The sequence below is a fragment of the Danio rerio genome, chromosome 21 (assembly GCF_052040795.2).
Source record: "Danio rerio strain M-AB ecotype USA chromosome 21, GRCz13ab, whole genome shotgun sequence".
In the NCBI taxonomy this organism is placed as follows: domain Eukaryota; kingdom Metazoa; phylum Chordata; class Actinopteri; order Cypriniformes; family Danionidae; genus Danio; species Danio rerio.
Window position 1 is genome coordinate 34,745,001 of NC_141041.1, and position 22,991 is coordinate 34,767,991.

Below are 22,991 nucleotides of genomic sequence, written 5' to 3' on the forward strand. Positions count from 1 at the left end.
AATAAGGGTCTCTCAGCTGGTGGAGGACCGAAATGCAGCATGTGTTTTGTTGCCTCCCTTCCATTCTCAGTCCCTTCTGTCTCTCCTCTTTCTTTTTTTCCATCTCCTATTCTCTCGGCCCGGTTGTTATAGGTCTCATGGGTGCTGTGGCACCAATCCCCTCCGTAGTATGCACAGTCACAGGGTGCCTCCTGCCTGTGAGGGGTAATTGTGGTGTGTGGTGTTGGGGCAGGGCAGAGAGCCATGGGAACAAGTCCAGCAGAGGAGCTCTGCATTAAAAAAGGGGGAGTGACTATGGAGGATGACGAGAGAGGTCCAGACCTGGACACATTTACATTGTGTTTGTTTTTAGTGTGATGGCAGTCTCTGTCAGAAGCTGCCGTCTGTTTTTTGTTTGTTTGTTTTTCTTTAATAAATTCTTTGAATATCGTCAGTTCTCCACCTCCTTTTACCTGATATCCAGGAGGCTGTATAAAATTAGTACAATATGCTGGATAAGTTGGGGGTTCATTCCGCTGTGGCGACCCCTGATAAATAAAGGCACAAAGCCGAAGGAAAAAGAACACTGCATTTTTTGTGGAATTTTTCTTTTCAGTGAATGACCCTAAATTGAATGAATAAAACTGAGTGCACTTTAAGAACTGACAAAGGAGATTTGTATGGTGGTCTGCAGGTGGTCTTCGCATAGACATGATACTCACTGAAAGCCTTATTGCCTCAGTCTCATTTCACTCCTTGAGGATGTACATCTCCCATTTGACCCTCTTATGATTTCAAGATCATCAATAAAAGATGGGCTAAAGATGGGCAATCTGTTCTTTAAATGAGCTCTTTGGACAGGGGGCTGTCAGGCGGAGGATCTAGAGGCTCCTGCTCAAAATTAATTTCTCTCTGCTTTCCACCTTCCACTTCAGAAGTGAGGTGCGGATAGAGAAAACGAGTGAAAGGGGGAGCAAGAGGGAGAAATGAACAAGGCTCTAAAAATACTCACCCAATCCTTCATAAGCTCTCTGTAAATAGATCCCATAAATCCATCAATATATTCGTATTAGTGAGCAAGTGACATATCGTTCATTATGCTTGACACGGCATTTCTCTCATATGCTCATAAAACTGGCCAGAAGAATCCAGTCTGCATGCTCATATATCCAAGAACCTTTAGCCCATATTTGGACCAAAAACCACAAAGAAATATAGTGAAAAGATGGCAGCAAATGAAGTAAACAACACATTCTGACCAGGAGAACCAAATTCACACCTCTGGGAGGATGCGAACAGCCTATTGTCACATCATCTGTCATTTTAGTCATCGTAAAAACACCTTTGGTGGAGAACTTTGTGAGAGGGATTGTGGGTAATTTCAGTAAAATGCTTCTCTGAACATCAAGATAATCTACAGAGAAAATCTATTATCAGGCTAATCTGTCTGTCTGTCTGTCTGTCCATCCATCCGTCATCTTTAACCATTCAACTCTCCATCATTCTTCTTTATCAATCCATTCATCTGTCCATCCATGCAAGTATAAATCTATCTATCTATCTATCTATCTATCTATCTATCTATCTATCTATCTATCTATCTATCTATCTATCTATCTATCTATCTATCTATCTATCTATCTATCTATCTGTCTGTCTGTCTGTCTGTCTGTCTGTCTGTCTGTCTGTCTGTCTGTCTGTCTGTCTGTCTGTCTGTCTGTCTGTCCGTCTGTCCGTCCGCCCGCCCGCCCGCCCATCCATTTTTCCATCCATCCATCCATCCATCCATCCATCCATCCATCCATCCATCCATCCATCCATCCATCCATCCATCCATCCATCCATCCATCCACCCACCTGTCTGTCTGCCTGTGTGTTTGTCTATCTATCCATCCTTCTATCCATCCTTCCATCTGTCTGTCTGTTTGTTAATATTTTCATCCCTGTCTGTTCATCCAAGCATCTATCCATCCATCCATCCATCCATCCATCTATTCATCCATCTATCCATTTTCTTTATCTATCATCCACCCGTCTGTCTGTCTGTCCGTCCGTCTATCTATTCATTTTCTTTATCCGTGCATCCGTCCATCCATTCATCCATCTATATGTCTGTCTGTCAGTATTTTCGTCTCTCTGTTTGTCTGTTCATTCGAGCATCCATCCATCCATCTGACTGTGTGATTCTCTGTCTATCTATCCATCCATTCGACTGTATGTCTGTCTGTTAAACTTTTCGTTCTTCTGTTTGTCTTCTTATCCATCCACCCATCTATCTGTCTGCCTGTGTGTCTGTCCGTCTATCTATCCATTTTCTTTGTGTGCGTCTGTCCATCCTTCTGTAAATTCATCCATCCATCCATCCATATGTCTGTCTGTCAGTATTTCCATTTCTGTTTGGCTGTTCATTCGAGCATCCATGCATCCATCCATCTGACTGTCTGTCTGTCTGTCTGTCTATCTATCCATCCATTCGACTGTATGTCTGTCTGTCTTTTCGTCCTTCTGTTTGTATTCCTCCATCCACCCGTCTATCCATCTGCCTGTGTGTCTGTCCGTCCATTTATCCATCTTTTTTCATTATCCGTCCATCCATCCATCCAACCATTCATCCATCATCCGTCCATCTATTTACTTTCTTTATCAGTATCTATCTATCTATCTATCCATCCATCCATCCATCCATCCATCCATCCATCCATCCATCCATCCATCATCCATCCATCCATCCATCCATCCATCCATCCATCCATCCATCCATCCATCCATCCATCCATCCATCTATCTATCTATCTATCTATCTATCTATCTATCTATCTATCTATCTATCTATCTATCTATCTATCTATCTATCTATCTATACTTATGAATTATTAACAGCACTGCCACAAATCATGCTTCTTACACAACAGCAATTTGTTTCCATTATTCAGTGTGCAATAGTATTGCTGATAATTATATAAAGTATACAGTTCAAAAAGCTGCTGAAAATCCATCAGCCTTTGACTCAGAGAACAGCAAACATCACTATTCACAACTAGTTCATAAAGTGCTCAGAACATGCAGGCCTAGAATTAATCAAGCGCTCGATGTCCAAAACATTCCCCTTGAGTTTAATTGCCCGCCAAACTTTGTGTCACAGAATTCAAAAACTGATCTGAGAACTGTCCTGCTGCTTTAAGCACAAACTTAAATAATGCATCTGAACACTCTGACCTCACACACACACATACACACGCACACACACACTCATATTTGTCCCTTTCCTCCACAAACATTCATAGACAAGCACCAATGACATTCACCCACCATTGGCTGTCTCCCTCCGTCAATCTCCGTCTCTCACAGCGTTTGCGTGAGCGGTGCAGGAGTCCGATAAGAGCAGCAGCAGCGCGAACACCTGCTCTCCGACAGCGCACCCTGGACCTGAGCTCAGACATGGCCAAACCTCAGTCTCTGTCCTGCTACTCAGTCTCCGTCACATCACATCGACACCAGCTCCGGTTGAATCTGCATCGTCACAATCTCCAAAGATGAGGTGCCGTCCTCGCCAGCACAGACTGAGTGTGTGCATCCTTCACTATGAACACCTCTCTCTCCCTCTCTCTCTCTCTCCCTCTCTTTTTCTATCTCTCTCACACCCTCCCTCTCAAATGGCATTTCACTTTGACACCTTATTCTCGATTAAGATGCTTTGATTGCTTAACCTCTGCTGTTCTGCTTTTATCTTCGAGACATTTGCTTTATTTATCTCACTGTGTACATTCACTCAGATCTGCATTCTCTCTTATTTTCTTCTGCCTTTTCTTTCTCTGTTGGTCACCTTGAATTGGAAGCTCACAGTATAGGCTGCATGATATTAAAAAAAATTTAGATTTTGGTTATCTGCAATGTTTATTAAATTTTGAGTACAATTTAGCTCTATTTGAAAATAATTAATAAATTTACCAAGCAGACACACAAGATCATAGGACATTAATATTAGGTTAGATTTAGGTCACCAGCTTCTAAGGACAATGTCGTTTTGATGTCCAATGATGACCTGAAATGATGTTGCTATTTTGTTGATTTTAGGGTGTGTTAGGAAAGTGACCAAAACCCAACATTGAGCGAACATCTTAAACCAATGTCATATTGATGTCAAAACACTGACATTCAACATCAATCAGTAACATTATTAGATGATGATATTTTTTTAGCTTTATGTTGCATTGGAAAGTGACCAAAATCCAACATCGAGCCAATATCTTAAACTAGTATCATATGGACGTCAAATACTGACATTTATTCATCAGGTGTGGCGAACAAAATCCAATGTCTGATAGACATTGGTATTGTCCACATAACTTCAAGCTGTGACATCATTAGATTTTGATATTGTGTTGTCTTTAGGTTTTGTTGGAAAGTGACCAAAATCCAACGTCGAGCCAATATTTTAAACTGATGTCATATTGACGTCAAATACTGACATTTATTTGTCAGGTATAGAAACCAAAATCCACTGTCTAACAGACTTAGGTAAAGTCCACACAACGTTAAGCTGTAACATTATTAGGTGTTAATGTTTTGTTGACTTTAGGTTGCGTTGGAAACTGACCAAAAGCCAATGTCGAGCCAACATCTTACCTGGAGAGTTTAGCTTCAACCCTAATCAAACACACCTGAAACAGCTAATCAAGCTATTATTAGATATACTAGAAACTTCCAGGTAGGTGTTGAAGCAAGTTGGAGCTAAACTCTGCAAGACACCGGCCCTCAAGGACTGTGTTTGGACACCTCTGTCTTAAACCAACGTCATATTGATGTCAAACACTGACATTTATTCATCAGGTATGGCAACCGAAACCCAACATCTGATAGACGTCATATTGGTAACATACACAGCATCAAGCTGTAACATCATTAGACGTTAATATTTTGTTGTCTTTAGGTTGCGCTGGAAAGTGACCAAATCCAACGTTGAGCCAATATCTTAAACCAATGTTAGATTGACATCAAATACTGATATTTATTGGCCAGGTATGGCAACCAAATTCCAATGTCTGATAGACGTCATAGTGGTAACATCCACACAACGTCAAGCTGTAACATCATTACATGTTGATATTTTGTTGTCTTTGGGTTGCGTTGGTAACCAAAATGCAACATCTGTCTGACATTGGACACTGACGTCGGCCTGATGTTGGGTTCTGACATCAACCCAAATTTCATTCACAAACAAAATGCAACGCCCCACAACTTTGGAGTACAACATCAATCTGATGTCATGTTGACGTCCTGTGCCTGCTGAGTAGATTAATTGGGAAGATTCTGTAGGGGAGTAAATCATTCATAAAATATAATAAACAAATGACATGCATAAATACAATAGAGTGGAGATAAAAGTAAACAGTGATTTATGGTTTTCTGGACAGCCAAACAGTGTTGAGGTAGAGACAGTGAATATTCAAATGTAAAATAACACAGACTAGTCTTAAATTTATAAATAATTGAGTAAAATTCATTAAAAATCAATTATTAAAGTATAAATTCTTGTTGCTGAAGGCTTTAGAATCTCTTGAAATGCTTTTATGCTGCTTTTTTTTTTAAAAAGATGTCAATAAGTTTCTGATGTCTCTAAAGTGTGTATGCAAAGTTTCAGCTCTAAATACCCCACAAATATAGTGTAATAACATTTGTAAACTGCCCTATTTAGGATTGGGTCCAAATTGGGCAATTGTTTGAGATCAAAATGAGATTGTAAGAAAAAAAACTGAAAATGTCAAAAAAAGGTGCTCAGAAAAAGGTAGTGTTTGGAAACTGCTGTGTTTATTTGTGCATCCTAAAATCCCACATTTATAATTAGAGCAGCACGAAATTGGAAGAAAACTGACATTGTAAAATTTTCATTCACTGCGATATATATTGTGATATTTCAGCAGACGACTTAAATAGCTTATAAATAATTCATAATTTTAGATCAATCGAGATGAATTTGTAAGGGAGCATATCTGCATAAAATATCATTTAAAAATGACAAGCAAAGTTAAATACAACAGAGAAAATGATTTTCTGGTGAGTCAAACAGTATTCAGAAGCAGAAATAAAGTAATCACGGTATAATTATAACAATAAGACTGTATCATTTTAATTAAGCACACAATTATATAATGTACAATTCATCTTCAGGCAACAAATATTTCATTTGTTGTGCCCAAATGGCTTTAATTTGCTTTAAACTCTTACAGTCAGGTCTTAAAAACACATGTGAATGAAAAACTTTAAGTTTAAAATATGAAATTACTCCACCATGTTGTTAACTGTAATGTCTGGTCAACTATAATCTAGGATTGCTCTGATCGATCAGCCGATAATCACGTTTCATAACTTGATCGGAATTCACTGATCTGATCTCATGAGCCGATCGTAAGAGTGATTCCTTATGAGAACTTTCTATGATTTATTAGAAGTTCACTAACACCTGTCTGGAAATAGTAAAGAAATACAAACACTTCTTTAATATTGCAATAAGCAGAATAGACCTATTTCATTTTAGTAAAGAAGTAATGGTTTATAGGTGTACATTTTTATCCTACAAAATGTTTTTATCTGTTATAAGTATTATTTTTTGTAAAGCTACCTCTGATCATGATGACGTGTCTACACTAGATGGTTATAAGAGACATGTTTAAGGGGTTATATGCAACATCCTTAATTTAGGTAATCTTAGGTTAGGAGAAGCTCCACCTAAGTATGATACTTGGAAAAGGTGCTTTATGCATTGTTACAGTTACAGTTGAAGTCAGAATTATTAGCCTCCCTGAATTATAATTTTTTTCCCCTAGTTTCTGTTTAATGGAGAGAAGATTTTTTTCAACACATTTCTAAACATAATAGTTTTAATAACTCATCTCTAATAACTGATTTATTTTATCTTTGCCATAATGACAGTAAATAATATTTGACTAGATATTTTTCAGACACTTCTATACAGCTTAAAGTGACATTTAAAGGCTTAACTAACTTAATTAGGTCAACTAGGCAGGTTAATTAGGCAAGTTGTTGTATAACAATGGTTTGTTCTGTAGACTATCAAAAATAAATAGCTTAAAGGGGCTAATAGTTTTGACCTTAAATAGTTTTTTAAAACTGCATTTATTATTAAGACTTTCTCCAGAAGAAAAAAGTATTATCGGACATACTGTGAAAATTTCCTAGCTCTGTTAAACATCACTTGGGAAATGTTTAAAAAAGAAAAAAAAAATCAAAGGGGGGCTAATAATTCTGACTTATATAAAGCTTGAAGCATCAGAATCGGTACTCAGTATTGACAAATCACCATGACAAGATATCGGTACTCTGTATCAGCAGCAAAAATCCTGATCTATAAACATCCCTACAATAATCCCAACTCACTGCGATATGATTATTACGGACTCGCACATTGCAATATCTATGCTGAAACTATATATTGTGCAGCCCTATTTATAATGCATCTTAGGGTGCTTTCACACCTGTGAACTGATTTATTTGTTCTGAAACAGGGATTAAAACTGTTACAATGTTGCACTTTGTTCTTGGTGCAGTTAACTTTTTTAACGGCAAAGTTTCTAAACAAACCAAAATAGCTAAAACAAGTCACGTACGAGTAAACTCTCCTCACATTGGTCAGAGTTTCAGGGTTCATTTTTCAGAATCCGGCTGAGCTGTCATGCGTCCTTATTTCAATTTATGACGATGAGCAATAAGACAATATAAACGAAAAGCTGTGCTTTGATTTTGAATGATGACACCATCAGACATCATCACTAAATTTATAGCAGAGGTAAGACTTTCTCATTCATATTCACACACCATTGCCACACAAAATGATGTAAAAGTAAATTTTGCATAATAGGTCCCCTTTAAACTCTATTACAAACACATGCAAATTTCACTCCATCATGGCTAATCTCTGCATTGACTCTACAATTCTTGTGTGTTCTGAATTGTGGTTACTGCTCAACTAAAATCCCAGCTCAATATTTCACATCCTGCGATGTGACTTCAGCGGGTGCGCACATTGCCATTTCAATGCTGAAACAATATATTCTGCAGCCCTAGCTCACAGTATGGAATTATGGCTCTTTTCCTCTATTCTATACAGCGATCACATGGTGTGTGCGGATTTTGTTCCTGCACAGTAGGCACATTTTTTTTTTATCTGTGACAAGATTCTGAATCTCTTTAATGTCGTGTTAACCTTTCTCAGTATCTCAAAAGACACCAGACCCTGAGCAAAATGCCAACGATGAACTGACATTCCTAAAAATTACAGTACACTGATACTGGTCCAGATAAAAATCCTGCTTCAGTGAGTAAAATAATAACTCCAGGAATATCTATTACAATTGATAAAAGAGTGATGTTTTTGGTGTGAAAAATGCATCAAAGTGCAGTACTAGTGTATATTCCACTTATTGAAGTGCACCTTTTAGTTGATGCAAATATCCAATCAGCCAATAACAAACCAGTAAATCAATGCATGTAGGCATGTAGATGTGGTGAAGATAATGTGATGAGTTGCATTAGAATGGAGATCAAAGGTGGCTGCTTACACCTGGTCACCTTGTGCGTTTTCACTGATTGATCAACTATCTGATTTGTGAAAACGGTTCCATTTACATGCAAATGTATATGCAAATTGAACTGTTACATCATCAGATACACCACATTAAACTTAATATTGTTTTTGAACAGAATTGTAAACTGTACATCTTGTCATACAAAATGTTTTATAAGTAAGCTTTGCACTTCACACGTGTTCTGGTAAATCCTCATCACAAGGCTGGCTCCATGATTACTGTCATTACAGACTAAATGCCTAGCTCAGTCATAAAACTCTAATGAGCGTTGATTGAAGTGCTTGCATCATTCTCAACAAACAATCAACCATCCTTCTCTATTTGACATGCTCTTTATACCATTTGCCTAGGTAGTGTGTAGACTGCATACTCGTCTTAAACGACTGGAATTTTATTTGCAGCTTTACAGTACTATAGATTTCCAAGTGCAGGGTTGTGGCTGGAACGGTATCCACTGCGTAAAACTTATGCGGGAATAGATGCCAGATCATTTTGCTGTGGCGACCCCTGATAAATAAGGGACTACGCTGAAGAAAAATGAATAAATAAATGCCCCCTATGGAGAAATGTATTCTCGCTCTATATAACAGGATGGCTCTACTATTATTGTGGTAGAAGGGCCAGTTGGTTTACTTGCTCTCAGCAGCTGACTTAGAAAGACAAACCTATTCACGTGTTTTTATTTACATATTTTTATTTATTAAAACATTTTTTTTATCTCAGTTGTCATGACTGAAATAAAATTATTGTGTCATACAGATAAGTGGAAGACTCCAAGGAAAAATACGTGTTTATATTAATTTATGTATAAACTTCTCTCCCAAAAACAAAATGTTGTGCTTTTGTAAAAGACCAAAACGTTTCATTTTTACTATTATTTTCCCCTCCTTTCACAGAGGCACCACAAGGTGTGTAATTTTCTCTGTTGTTAATGCTACTGTTTGATATTATTTTAACATTCTAATATTATCATTTTACAGTTAATGACAGGTCAAAAATAAATAAAATAAAACAAATCTGTCATTTGTGACATTGCATGTTTTATAAGTAGTGTTTTTATCCAAGTCATAAAGTCAATAAAACACTCTCATTTTTTATTTATTTATTTTTTGTGAGGAGTAAAAATTGCATATGTGGTTTTAACAGCTATATGCATTAAAACCTGTCCCGTTTTATCTGGATTGCATCCCAGACCACCTTCTGAAGTGGTTTGAGTGATTCAATTTACAGCCGTCTCAAATGTGTTTTGAAAGACATTTACACCTGTCATGATCAGATTGCAGTCCGCTCAGAAGAAACAGACGAAGTGACCTGGTGTAAAAAGCCCCCTATGTGACTAGGGATGACTATCATTGACAGATCTAAGTGTTTTAGAAAAAAATGATTGTTTCTGATAGTCCCCAATAGAATACATCTCCACTGAGTGAAAATGTTTTGTTTATGCCAGAAGTCACAGGAGAATGACCTTACTGGTTCAAGCTGAAAGAAAGGCAATGGTATCTTAAATAACCACTTGTTACAATCAAGGTCTACAGAAGAGCATCTCTGAACATACAACATGTCAAACCTTGAAGCAGATGAGCTACAGCAGCAGAAGAAGAAGAGGAAGAAGAGCACATCAGGGACACTTGTCTCAGATAAACAGCAGACCAATAAAAAAAGAACTAATAAACAGTAAAATAGAAAGCTGAAAAAAAGTTGGCTAATCTGTTAGATTTTTACTTAATTAGCAGATTTTTTACAACTTAATTGTTTTATATTTGTTCCACTTAAATTTGTGAAAACAATGAAGCTAACTTAAGTCTTGGGACAACATGAACCCAGCATTTTCTACATTTTTCAGACTGTGTGGTCAGAATTTGGCATAAACAACAAAAAAGCATGGATCCGTCCAGCTTTGTATCCATTGTTCAGTCTGCTGGAGATGTAAATGGTGTGTGAGAGATATTTTTATGCAACACTTTGAGCGATTTAGTATGAATTGAGCATCGTTTACACACCACAGCCTTGTTGCTCAGTATTGGCGTCCATCCAATCCTTCTACTCAAAACTGGACATTGTGATATTTTGCTTTTCTGCAATATATGTTAAGATATGAATAGAATTTAACCAAATGGCTTACATAGCTCTGTTTATTATAAAATCATTAATTTTATATTGATTGTGGAGGAGTCTATAGTAGTGTGAATTATAATAAACACATTGCAAGCACATATAAACACCAAAAAGCAAAGACAAAAGGTGAAATGAACAGTCTTGTATAAGTCTTGTATGGCATAATTAATGTGATTATAATGATTATTACTGTAATTATACATATTAATGAGATTATACGGATTAATTTGTGTAATTATGCACAAATATTCATTTTATTTATACAAATCCATACATCTTTCCACTTTTAACATACATTTAAAACAGAAAAAAGCTTTTAAAGAATGATTTTAAAAATCTTAGGTACAAACAATAGGTGTTGTCATGAAACACTGTAAATAAAACTATAAACTATTTTAACAAATATTTTTAGGTTATGTAGGTTAAACTCCAGAGCAATTTGCTTGAAAAAATACAAAATTGTCATATATCTAATATTTTATTTATTTATTTATTTATTTTTTATTTATTTTTATTATTTTTTTTTTACAAATATTTTTTTTTATACTAATACTTTACAAGTATTTTTTTACAATACAAATAACACATTTGGTTATTGTTTAACAAAAACACAAGCTTAGTGTCATGTGAGGACGCCTGCACAACAAAGTTGATCATCAAATAGCAGTTAATTAAGAAAATCATCTTACAATTAAAGGTTGAAACAGGAACAAAACAAGGGCATACAGATAATCTCAAGCGTAAAGGCGGTAAAAAAATAACAAAGTAAAGGAGTCAAATGCGACAAGGCATTGATCTTCTGACTGTGTGTGTAATCAATGAGAATTATGAACCCGGGTGTGCGAGGTGCATGCTGGGAGATGTAGTTCCTTAAAGTAGCATGTGCATAGTTTTCCATCACCGGTTGTAACAATTAGAATAGCAACATTCTACACACACACACACACACACACACACACACACACACACACACACACACACACACAGACAGACGCGTAGTACAACAGTCCCGGTGAGCAAGGGAGTGATCCCTTCAGATTCAACAACACGCACGATAGCATTTATCAAATTTGCTTAAACTAAATGTTCTAAAATATGGCTGTATTTTACAAGCAAGGATTCTGACACAGCAACGTGAAAGTTATGAAATGTGAGGGCTCATGGAAGTAGCTTAAAGGCAGAGAATAGGGCTGTCTTTGACAGCTTGCAACTTCATCTGCCACTTTCACTACAGTACATTTATATGAACACTAACACTCCGCTCTTATGGTTAAGATAATACTGATTAGGAATCTGCATTTTTTGATTACATTGAAGGATGACGCGAGTCCTGAAATGTGGAGGTTTTTCTTTTCGTTTGCCATGAGGTAGAAAATTCCATAAAAACATCCTAAATGAAAATATGCTGAATGAGAGTGAACTGCTGAACTGCAGTTAAAGCCTAAAGATTAAAAATGAAACACCCGAAATTGCATGAAACTCCGGAGGAAACGCAGGATAGCCTGGTGATGTGACATTAACTGTTTTATACTGAAACTTTCCTTTTAAAAGCGCGTCCATGGTCTTATCCTAATTTCTTTGCACCTTAAACACACGCAGGGCCAGGGCAAGCTGAACTGGCACTCTAGGGATATATACAGTATATATATTTTCGACATTATTAACCTCACATTAATCTTCATATGAATACTATCTTCACAAATAAAATTGACTGAATTTTTGTTTCCCTATTTTTACAGAAATAATCTGTAAATATTAATGTAGAATTACATGTTACTCTCTAAAAATAAAGAAAATGTCTTTTGGTTGGAAGAAGTTGGCATAGTGTTTTTCTGTATAAAATATTCTAATTAATTAGATGTTTATAACTGAAATTCATTAATAACAAAAGCTTCAAACTCAAACTTCAAACTAAAAACTCAGTTCTTTGTTATTGTAGAATAAGGGTTACCTTACCCCGACTTAACCACCTTTATAACTTGCCTATGCACTTCATTTATTGTACATTTAGTAATTTTTTGTTACCTTTGTTTACTATTTTGTTAATAAATACACATTTATTACAATTGTGTCTTCCTTGTGTTAATAATACAGAAAAAGGTCCTACAAATCAAACCATCTCATAATCCTTCAGATTTGGCCAGATAATAAACTCCTCATTTGTATAGTTTAATTGACAATATTTTATTGATAATTATTTTGACAGTGGAAAGCTGTCTGGTGCCCTGTTTAAAAGGAGTTAATTATCTGTTATTTCTACATTAATTGGTTCCCCCACGTGAGAGTAAAATATCAATATTAATATCAATTCCTGAACATTGGTTTTAACATTTGATAAATCCAATTTTCACTACAATAGGCATTTCATTGTATAATAAAGAAAATGGAAAATTATGTAAAAATACAAACAATTACCTGTGTAGTACCAATGGCTGAAACAAAATGTTTTAGGAACCTAAACCTGTAATGCTTTGTGCATCAAAACACAACAGCTTTATGCTGAAGCTGTGTTATCTAAAACTCTACAAACAGAAAATAACAAGGAGCTTTTCAAGAGCCGTGTTTATGCTGTGCTGCAATTATAAGCCCATTTTCATTATTTAATTTCACCTGCTGAGCAAATCCGCTCCTACCTGTTAGGATTTCATCTGGAGCGAGAGTGTGTGTTTGTGAGCGACATGCTTCCACAACATGAAGAGAATTAAATGCTTTGGGGTTTTTCTTTTCTAGCTGAAGGCAATTATCGGAGTGTGCGCAGGACAGAAGTGGAGAATCACTCCATGATGAGCCATTCAGACTCATCAAGAGCTTGTGGCTCTGGCAGACAAATATTCCAGCACCAAGAGCCACAATACTGAGTGTGCAAGATGATGAGCAAAAACAGTCATGTTTATGTCGGCTCATGCGAAATGGTGAAATCAGAAAAGTCAAGAGTGTTATTCTGTAAAACAGGAGAGTTCTGCGTTGGCCTCCAGACAGTGCTGATGTTGAAGAACAGCATATTAGGAGGAGGGGGTGGAGATCATATTTTTCATGTGAGCAAATCATAAAATGTGACATTTGTAATGTATAGGTGTTATCAGGAAAGTATCATGTTTTAGCTACGTTTCTAAAAATGTGCCTATATGTAAGGTAAAAAATGTGTTCATAAATTTAAAATGATATGATTTTTCGGGAACACTTTATAATAACTACACACTATGAATCATTTATTAAGCATTAGCATCTAGGGAATTCATTATTAGTTAAGCATTAACTCTACATTAATAAATGTTATTAAGCAGTTTATAACTGCAGCTACAAATGCTGTGTTCTTGACTTACAACCACATTTATAATGTGCTTAATCATTGTGCTTTCATACTTCGTAATTTTTTTTTTACTCAGGCATATAGTAATGGTTACTATGTATGTAAATAAATGTTTTATTACATCAACTTCATGCAGTTTTGTGATCTAATCTAAAGTGAGGACTATTTATACTTTATAAATCCCTTATAAATGACAATTAAAGGCTCAATATTAAATGAACAATAATCTTTGCAATCTTTTCTAAAAAGTAAAATTACTGTAAAGTTTAAACATTACTGAATAACAGGAGTCTCAAAATATAACATAAATTGTATATTAAACAATAACAGTATGATTTAACTATATAATTAGATGCAGTGTGTTAACTGCACAGTCATTTTATTTTAGATAAGGTTGTAAGGATTTATTTTTCATTTGAAGTACAGTTTCATTTGAGTATCTTTCGTTTCAGTCGTTTATTTCAATCAGTCGTTTCTGTTCTTTTTTCTGTTTAGAATTTAACTGAGCATTTAATTATCATTTATAAAGGATTTATAAAGCATAATATGTAAAGCATATAGTTAAGGTAAAGAAGCATTTATTAACATACAAATTAACTATTAATATATGCCTGAATAATAAGACTTATAAATGTCATTTTAATAGCTTATTAATCATTTACTAACTCTGAATGATGAATTTTGAATGATCTTGAAACACAACCAACTATGCCTAAATAACTGTTTTGTAAATAATGCAATACTTAATTAAGTAATAAAATTAACAAAGTATTAAACTACAATTATTAAGCAAATTATAGATGTGCTTGTAAGTCAGCAATACAGCATTTGTAGCTGCAGCTATATTGCTTAACAAGATAATGAATTCCCTATTTGCTAATGCTTGGTTATAAATGGTTATAGTGTGTAGTTATTATACAGTGTTACCGATTTTTCTTTGTCAACAGATAAATGTTTTATATATGGGGGATATAAGTATTGAACACGTCATGTTTTATCTTGGAATAATATTTCTAAAGGAGCTGTTAACATGGAATTTAACCAGAGTTTGGTAGAAATCTGACTAATACAAATATAAGACTATAACAAACAAAAAAAAAATCTGAAAAATTTGTTATGAATGAAAAGACACAAAATTAGTGTAAATGAAATGACACATAGAGAAAGTACTGAACTACTGAAACATACTTTAAATATTTAATATAAAAGGCTTTTTTTGGTGATGGAAGCTTAAAGAAGCCTTTCATATTGAAAATAAATTGCTCAGGTGTGAGCTTTTCACAGACTTCAACAGAGTGTAAACATCTTCTGTGGGTCTCGTTTATCAAATCTGATCTTTATTTTTTGTTTTCTGTTGGATTCGAGTCAAGTGATACCCTGGGCCATTCTACAGCTTGATTTTCTATCTCTGAAAGCATTTAAGCATTTTCTTGGCTGAGTTTTGGCTGATGTCCACCCTGGTTTTATCTTCATCATCCCGGTAATGTATTGTAGATGTTGGACTGAAGCAGCTAATATTAATTTACACTGAGGAAGGGCAAAGGGTTGCTGAATAACTTCTGAGAGGTTTTAGCTGCTGTCTGGTCTTTCGCTGCCTTTCTACACCTCCCTTTCTTCATGTGTTCAATACTTTTTCTCTGCGTCATTTCATTTTATTAAACATAACTTAATTTGTAAACCAATTACTATTGTTTTCTTTGCCTGTATGTATTTCTTTGGTTGTTACCAACATCGGTGAAATTTTCTAGTCAACATCATCTTTAGAAATACGTTTTCTGAAAAAAAAAAAAAAATGGTAATGTGTTCAATATTTATTTTCCCAACTGTATATATACCCTTTTTATATTAAGCTTTTTTAAAATTATCATTTAAATATACACATATCCATAATATATACAGTATATATACTGTATATTTGAATAAACAAGCTTGTATTGAATAAACACTGTCCTCTACCCTCTTATGTATATACATGATTAATTGATTCAATTCAGTTGATTAACTTGCACTGATAGAATCAGCAACAGGTCAATAATTAACTCTAAGACTACCAAGGTGGTAATTTTGACACAACCAATAGTGTAGTTTGCGTATCAAATGTTTTAAAAAGTACATTTACAGGATGAACCCAATATACACTGAAAACATCAGACAAACACTGCCCTGCACATTTCAAAGCTTTACAAACATTTAATCTGAATTATCTGTCACATATTTTATATCGCTGGAAGCATATAGAGAAGCAATCTGTGTCTTTCCATCATCAAAGCAGCAAGATTACATCTGCTTCAAAAGGCACAGCCAGCAGGTGCCTGTTGTTTTACACCACATCTTGCAGCCACAACTGAAAATACACCACAAGTGTTGGCTTTCCGTTCAACATCAGAGGCGTTTAATGCAGAGGAAAAGGTGAAGGGCCAACATAACTGACAGCTAATGGGCAAGAAGATACACGACCAGAACAGTGTGCTTTGTATTTAAGGCCACTGATCTGCAGACTGGCAAAAGCGGCCCCCTGCTGTCTGCATGTCTGAAGCACACATGCAATCACAGACGGGACCCTGCAGCTCACAGACACAAGAGCACTTGATCTGAAAACGTGACGGCGGCAATAGAAGTCTGAGTGGGTAAATATCTGCAGTCTACAGGATTCTGTCTGCCCTTCTCGTCTCAGCAGGGACGCCACACAGACCGGCACTGGCTTCCTAGTGGAGTTCATGCATGGTCTCGCTCTTTTTTACCACTTCGTTTCAATAAAAGCACTGAATGTATGGCTTTTGCACAAGCACCAAGGCTGTGTTATGTGTGGGGGGATGTGTGTGTGTGTGTGTGCTTGTGACCTTTAAGGAAACAAATTTATAATGATATTGAATCGTTGCTGCTTTTATTAGCTATTACTTTAATATGATTTGTTTTCATTTAAGAAAGAAACTAACAGTGTGTTGATCTGTTTTGAATTAGAACCTGTAATTAGCTATAAAAGTACTTGTCACGCTTGGGCTCAACCAGAAAGGCAAAGGATCGCAGGAGTTATCAAACATGTAGATTTATTTACAAACACTCACTTGGAAGACATAGGAAACACAGGAAATTCAGGAACGACATGGGGTGTAGACAATACATAACATAAAAAAACGGACGAAGGACTGAACAACACAAAGTAGTATAAATACACATAACTTGATGACACTAATAACAAACCAACCCAAGCTCATTCTGGAAACGTAGCCCCGTGGACGTTTCTGGAGACCGCGATTTACGTGGCCAGAGGTACGTAAAGGCCGCGTTTGTTTTTTTTCGAGCGAACGCTGCGGGGCGGTGTGGCGCCGCTCTGCCCCTCCTCTTCGCGCTCGCCTCCGAGTGGAGGGCTTTCCTGACGCAATCAGTTTGGTCGCCTAGCTCACAGCGTTGCGTCAGCGGAGTGGAGGCCCCGGAGGAGGAGGACGAGCCGGAGCCGGCCGTGGTGGACGACGACCGGGATCGAGTCCGGGGAACGGCGGGTTCCGGAAATCAGGTAAGACGAAAAACGGAATCTGGAAAATAAGGGCGAGAACGCGGCGGGATCCGAAAACGCGGTCGAAATCAAAGACGGGGGCTTTTACTTTTATTTTATTTTTTCGATCCGGCGAAAAAAATTCGCGCGCTAAAATTGAAAAAGAGGCGCCCGCCCGAGACGCGAAAAAGCGTGAACAAGAGGCCTCTCGCGGATCCGCGAAAACAAAAAACCGGCTCGAATACGTACCTCCCGGGACGTGAATCGCGGTCCGCAGAAACGTCCGCAGGGCTACGTTTCCACAATGAGCCCGGGTTGTAACAAACAGGAGTGAGACACAGGTGGAACTAATGAACATTAAGAAACGGCAGGAAACAGAACAAAGGAGCACATGTGGAAGGTCACATGACACAAACACAGGGGCCTGACATTACCCCCCCTCCCTCCCTTGAAGGCACCACCTCGTGCCTTTAACACAAGAGACAAGGGAAAAAGATGGAAAGGAGGGGGCCAAGGAGGAGTCTTAGGAGGGAGGAGCCATGGAGGAGGAGTGGTTGCTGACTCCAGGGGGCTGACGCCATAGCTGGAATTGAAGGCCAAGGAGGAGACAGAGAGCTGTAGGGCGTAGGTGATGTCAATGTCGCGTACCGCTAAGGTGGGCCGAAACAACGACACATGTCTGGAAGCCCGTGGCAGAGCCAGAGCGATAGAGGACCAAGGCGTAGCTGGAGGGAAGGAGGAACTCAACGTATCTGTCAGGTTGGAGGGACAAGGCGCAGCCAGAGGAGCGAAGTCCAGAGGCGGAGGCAGGGCGATGACTGACCAAGACAGAGCTGGAGGGACGAGGGAGCCTGGTGGAGCTGGTGGGCTGATGGCCCATGGAGGAGACAAGGGAGGAGAAAGCCAACGTGGAGCCGTAGTTTAATGGTTCTCTGAGCTCCTCCTGGCCAGTGTAATTTCGATCTGTTGCTCGGGATGCGGGATGGCAATGGCTCACACACCACGGGTGGCTCTTCATTTGCCGTAGGCTCTAGCACACACTCCCTGCGGATGGGTGTTGGGCGATGATCCGTATCCACTCCAAAAAAGCAGCAAGATTGCCTCAAGGACCATCCTCGGATGACATTATATTATGTTAGTATTATGTCACTCCTGGGCTCTCTCAGAAAGGCAAAGGATCGCAGAAGTTATCAAACACGTAGATTTGTTTACAAACACTCACTTGGAAGACATAGGAAACACAGGAGACTCAGGAAAGACATGGGGTGTAGACAATGCATAACATAGAATACCGGACGAAGGACTGAACAACACACAACTAGGGGTGAGACAGGTGGAACTAATAAACATTAAGAAACGGCGGGAAAAAGAACATATGACACAAACACAGGGGCCTGACAGTACCCAGTAAGCATTTTCTGTTTTTAGTAGATGTCTAAAGGGCTATTTATACTTCTGCATCAAGCGCATGCGTATGCTATTGGTCAGCCTATGCGTGGACGCATAGCACGTATCATGGCCATCGGCGATGTTGATGTGCACCTCTCAAAAAATGTAATTACATGTTGCAACTATGCATAGGTGAGAGCTGCGCGAGCCCGAAGCAGCGAGTGTTTGCAAGTGTGGATTCCCGCGAAGCAGCTCCGGATGGAGACATGTTTTATGTTTACCTTATGCTTAAGCACGTCCACCGATTCCAGCCTAAAAATAAGCATGCTTGAGCCATTTGTACATTAAGGTAGCGTTCAGAAAAAACAAAACACCAGCGAAGAAACTCGACACAGAGGAACATAAACACCTACTGCTAGCTAGAGTTTCAGAAGTGCTATTGCATTGGAACAGAAACAGCGTGTAAAAGTATAAATGCAAGGCTACACGCATTGCATGCACCGTGGGTCACGCCAATCATTCCGCGCTGAAGTATAAATCAGGCTTAATAGATGTCTAATAAATGTCTAAACATAGTCGTCTTGGATAAAACAAGGCTAAAATTGGGTTGTCAGTGAAAATCTAATAGACATCTAAGAATAGGCCAAAACTAGACTAGTCATCAAATAAACCGAAATGAATGACTTCACATATAAAGTCTGTCTAATCTGTCTAATTGACAACTACACTGTAAAACAAATCTGAAAAAAAAAAACAGTGAAAAGACTAGCAGCACGACTTCCAGAAATGTTGCTTTAAATTACAGATAATAACCATTTCACAAAATTACAAGCAAAAACTAAAAATACAGAACATACTTAATGGTCAAAATTCATTAAATTACAGTTCATTACTGTTGATAATTTGCATTTAGACTGTGAAAAAACTGAAAAAATTAACTGAAGTCCGAACTTACAAGGAGCGAATGCAGGACTGAACTGTGTGTGTTGGGCTACTTAATATTCAGGAAAAGCCCCAATCAGAGAAGCGAATGTCTGCAGCCCCGCCTTCGTTTTCAGATGTCTCCGTTTTCCATCATCCACACTGAGACGGAGCAGCAGCATTTCAGAATGAAAACGGCCTCTCCATCGTTTTCGAAACGCTCCGTTTTCGGCGCTCGAGAACTCCGGCGTAGTGTGGACGGTTGGCGTAACCGTAGCAAAACTTATGCGTTTTCAAACTAAAACGCATTAGTGTAAACGGGGCCTTAGACAAAATAAGTAATGCAATAAAAATTTAGTGTGTACAAACAAGCTCTGAAAGGTTTTACTGAGCATATGGTTGTGACACAAAAAAATGTATGGCAGTGAGTTTGGTTATCATTCTTCTAAAAAACTGGACTAGATATGAATGTGACCTAATTAAGGACTCAAATACAGAATTACACAGCAGATACCCTTCCAACCGCAACCAGCACCGTGCTGAGAAAACCCATACACTCTCTTATTCACTCACACTCTCATACACTACAGCTGATTTAGTAGTGGCCTGGGGCATTATAGCCATTGTTCTATCAGTGTGGCCAGGTAACTATGTGTTGCTGGTGGAGGAAAGCTTTCTGACACCCTTCTCCAAGACACCCCAAAGTGGCTCAATGATATTTAAATCTGGTGACTGTGCAGGCCATGGGAGATGTTCACTTTCATGTTCATCAAACCACTCTGTCACCAGTCTTGCTGTGTGTATTGCTGCTTTATTATCCTGATACACGGCTTTACTTAAGGATACAATGTTGAACCACTGGTGGTGGTGTGGAGAGACCCCCCTCATGATTGTGAAGCGCTTTGGGTGTATGGCCATACACAATAAATAAATACACACTAAAATTTAAATACACACTAAATACACAATAAATGCGCTATATAAATACACATTACATTACATTACATTACACTGGGTGTACATGGTCCTCCAGAATGGTCCTTGGCAGTGATATGCCCATCTAGTACAAGTATTGGGCCTAGGGAATGCCAAGATATTGCAGCCCACACCATCACAGATCCACCTCCATGCTTCACTCTGGGCATGCAACAGTCTGGGTGGTACGCTTCTTTGGGGGTTTTCCACACCGTAACTCTCCCGGATGTGGGAAAGACACTGAAGGTGGACTCATCAGAGAACAATACATGTTTCACAGGCCAAGATTATCACTGCTGGTACCACTGAAACCAACGTTTGGCACAAGCCTGGCCATGGAGATTTATATATATGTATATATATTTATATATATGACATCCATCCATCCATCTATCTATCTATATGTCTGTCTGTCTATCTGTCTGTCTGTCCATCCTTCCATCCGTCCGTCTGTCTATCTATATCGATTATACCATCCACAAAATGATCAACAATAAACCACTGTACTTGATACTGAGGTCTTTCTGCAATGCACACCCATTTGGTACGTGCTACTCAACCGCACCTCCATCTGCTCTCACTCTCTCTCTCTCTCTCTCCTCCTGACCTTTTCTCTTGTCTTTTTCATCTGCTCTATTTCAGCGTCTCAGTCCTGCACTTCTCTGATGTACACTGTCCTGCTTTGATCTGTAGCTGAGAGTCCAGAAATGTTTTGTATGCTAATCTTACTTTCAAAACAGGCTGCATTTGTTGACTTCTGTCAAAAATAAGTTTCCCATAATATAAACTGAACATCTCAACTGAGAGCCGATAGACAAAGATTAAGAAAGCTGGATAGAAGCAACAACAAGAACAACAACGTAAAACATAAAAATGGCGAACAGCAGATAGAGAGGTAAAAATGATTCAATATCGAAAACACAATAGCTACTAATTGAAATGCTGTTCATTTCCATCAGCTGTCTGAGCCAGAGTGTCTGCAATGCAACACTGAACATCCTTCTGTCAGGAAGTGCACAATGTGTGTCCTGATTAACACGCCACTCGACTTTAATGGCTCTGTGACACACAGAGAGTCACAACCTAATCATACACAGCTGTGGAAATATCTTCAGAAGCTCAGGTCAATGCAAACCACGGTCTGTGACCAGTGTTGGATAAAAAGTATTATTTTACATTGTCATACACTCTTAAAATGACAATTGACAATAAATGTTTTCTGTTACTTTAACCTATTTTACAAGCTTAACTTAAGTCAGTTTTATTGATGTTAGTTCAGATGACTAGAAAAGTTAATTTGATTCAACTAAAATATTTAAGTTCACCAAAAAAAAATGTACAGGTTCAATTCAAAACGCTGTCTGTGACCAGTGTTGGTTAAAACGCATTATAGTACAATTGTATACATACCTTACTCTTTAAAAACAACACAAAACAACATAAAACATACTTTCACATCACTTTCATTATAAGGTAACCAAGTATCACATGTAATCACTTTTTAAGTGACTTAGTTAAGATTGTAGTATAATTAGTTTTTTTTTCCCAACACTGTCTGTAATAAACAAATACAATAGGCTTGTGTATTGACCATAAGGAAATAGAAGGAATCTTTTAATTTAGATAAAGCCATTTTGGATTAGAATAAACTATATTTGAATCTATGGTTAATTTATTTAGATAATGCATTAAACTTAGGGTATAATAAGATGTGAATGCAAGGCCCTCTAGTGGTTGTGTGAGAAAAGGATATGCTGTATGATTATAAATATTCAGAAAATCTCAGATGCAGAAAATAATATGCACATCTGTAATGACACAATTTCCATAGAAGCATTTTTAAGGTTATTTTAATATTGCACATTAAATGTGTGCCAGTAATTCTCAAAATATGTTGCATAAATGACAATTATTTGTGTAACTACTGTACACAAATCAAACCCTTGTTGTAACAAACAGGTATTTACATGACCAGAAAATAATGCAGTTTAAAATATTCAGTATGCTGCGGGAAAATAATTCTTGCTGTTTTAGGGATGATCACTCAAATAATGTGGTTTGACACTGATCCCTACAGGCTGTGCTGCATGTAAAACCAACGCTAATTTCATGCAATCCTCTGGGTTTGCACTTAACTGCTATGCAATACAGTGTACATCTATTAGAGAGCTGACACAGCCTTTGCCCATTTGTCTCCATGCATTTA

At 37.6% G+C, this 22,991-nt stretch overlaps 1 protein-coding gene across 2 annotated transcripts in view; it reads right to left on the bottom strand.

Annotated features, from left to right (window-relative positions):
• The window catches only part of rap1gap2b (RAP1 GTPase activating protein 2b), a gene marked incomplete at its 5' end in the record, with an annotated part of 125,081 nt that overhangs the window by 56,655 nt on the left and 45,435 nt on the right, over positions 1-22,991 (bottom strand). Inside the window, 2 exon segments of one of the 2 annotated variants that reach the window (NM_001130656.3) lie at positions 8,206-8,216; positions 21,354-21,381. 2 annotated transcript variants of the gene reach the window in all.